Genomic DNA, 2,497 nt, shown 5'->3' with positions numbered 1-2,497 from the left:
TTGGTCTGGATCCTTCTGGCTGCCTTCGGAATGTTCATCCTTTTTGAAATCCCAATATTCTAAACTGTCCTCCAGACCATGACTCATGCTCTGGGCCTTCTTCCACGCCACAGCACCATCCAAGTCCAGAAATTTTTAGATCATTTTCTGCACATGCTCAGTTTGTCTCCCACTCTCTCAGCAGTCCACCTTCACCTTGGCTCTCGAAGGCAAACTGTCATTTTTTAACATAAAACCACACAACACATCGGCCAATACACAACACAGAACTCTGTAACAGGCACAGACCAGAAGGGCTGAAGTCAGGGCCTGTTTCTGTGCTGTAATGTTTTATGGTTCTATGGGTCTAATGACCTTTATCTAATGTTTCCTAATTTATTGTTCTTCCAGTTATTCACTGCTTTTATTAACCATTGGCTTTTGCTGAAAAGATTTGAATTTAAAATTCAACACTTTGCTTTTAAAATCCCACCATTAACAAAAAAGACACCATCTGTCCCCTTGTGTCTATGGTGGTTTTGAGCAAAACAATCCCATTAGCCCCATTCCCTGATACCCTGCAAATTATTCTCTCTCACATCCCATAAAGCTTTACCTGCTTTTGACTCTTACTTACTGTAGCCTAGCATGTCTTGTGGATTTGGGTAGAAACTGGAGTACCGTTGGAAGCACATGCAGACAAGTATAGAGGTCAGGACTGAACCTGGGTCTCTGGAACTGTAAGGCAGGACCACCAACTCCTGAGTCTCTGTATCCCCTCTATATGTGATATCCTCCAGGGTCTCTGCATTTCTCCACTTCTAAGTGTCCATGCATTCTACAAATTATATTCTACACCTTCAATTGCCAAGGTCTTGAGATCTGGAATTAAATATATCCACCTCTCACCTTTACAACATTTTTTAACACTCAGTGGCCAAGCCAATGTGTGACATTTCTAGCTCTAAGATGTGTCCTGGACCATTTTTTATTGATCTATAGGCATAATAGAAATATGAGTATAAATAACATTGAAAGTAGAAGGAGGAAAATCCCACATGGCTCCATAAGCCGCACTGTCCTTAGTAAGATCATGGCTTCACTTGCACTTTTCTGCAGGGTCAAGTACTGGATGTGTTTTCAATTTAAGTCCAGCAGGCAGAAGCCAAAGCCACAGAACGAGTAATTATTCAATGCCTGGAGGCCTGGCACTGACCAACGCTATTCAGATGCCAGCTGAAAGAGGTAAAAATTCCACAAAGATTCTGTCCAGATTCTGCTCAGACATTGGGGGAAGGGACTACAGGTCAGAAATTACTTGGCAAACACAGTGCCTTTCAGCTTCGAATAGTGATTGCTTTTCCAGAGAAATGCGCAGTTAATGGCCTCTCCCTATGCTGCAGCTCCACCATCAAACTCTGCATTTCAATGCTCCTACTACCCTTTTGTGAGCGCTGCTGTGCTCATGATTCAGACGCAAAGTCCACAGACTGTACAACAGGCTTTAATTAGCTTAAACTTCCACACCAGTCTTAGTATCTTTGCTGGCTCCATGTGTCTGACTGAAGGGGCTGGCTCAAATCTTTATACAGGCTGGTGATTGACAACTGGCAGATGGGGCCAGTCTCCCAGATTGCCTATCTGCAGGTACAGTGGTTGTCCCCTGCAGAAGGCTGGTAGGAGTATGGCCAGTATAGTGGTTGTATCACCACATTCACTCCCTTCTTAAAATGTGTCCTCTGGTGGGGGAGGGTGCTATGTCCTTGGTACCGGGTAGTATCTATGAGTTCAGGCAGTCCAGCGGTCGTCTGTGCCTCTGGGACCATTGCAAGACAGGATCCTGGTCAATGGTCAGAAGGGATAGGGCAGCTGGGTCTGGGGTGGCCAGGGTGGCCGGTGGTGTGGGCAGGATGGTGTCTGGCAGAGATGAGGTGTAGGTGTGAGGCGGATATGCAGGGAGGCAGAGAGAGAGTGTTGACTCCCGGGGTATCCTGGATGGGCCAGAAGTGCCTGGGGTGAGAGGGCTGGGACAGGTCTCTGGTCGAGATGGTGTCCTCATGTCCATTGGGGTACCTGATGTAGGTGTAATTTGGGTTTGAATGGAGGAGGTGCACTTGCTCAACCAGATGTTGGAACCAATCTTAGTATTTTTGTTGATCCACATGTCTGACTTCCCCAAAGGGGCCAGATCGAGTCTTTATAAGGGGCTGGTGATTGACAGTCGGCAGGTGAGGCCAGCCTCCCAGGTTGCCTATTTGCAGGTACAATGGTTTCCCCCTGCAGTAGGAGGGCAGCCAGTGTAGTGGTTGCTACCTCTCCTTGTCATGGCACAGACTTGCTCAGTTCACAAGACTGGCTCTAGAAAGGAGGCTGACAAGATTTTTATGACAATGTTTTTGACAGAGCTACCATGATCAAAGCTGTCTTTGATGCCCTGCTGCTGAGTGCTTTCACCACATCGGTGCAAAAGATCCCAGTTCGCAATTTCCTCAAACTTGATGGACATCTTTCTTTGTAT

This window comes from Narcine bancroftii, chromosome 6 (genome assembly GCF_036971445.1).
Source record: "Narcine bancroftii isolate sNarBan1 chromosome 6, sNarBan1.hap1, whole genome shotgun sequence".
Lineage (NCBI taxonomy): Eukaryota > Metazoa > Chordata > Chondrichthyes > Torpediniformes > Narcinidae > Narcine > Narcine bancroftii.
The sequence above is the reverse complement of the archived record's forward strand: the minus strand, read 5'-3'. Positions refer to the sequence as shown.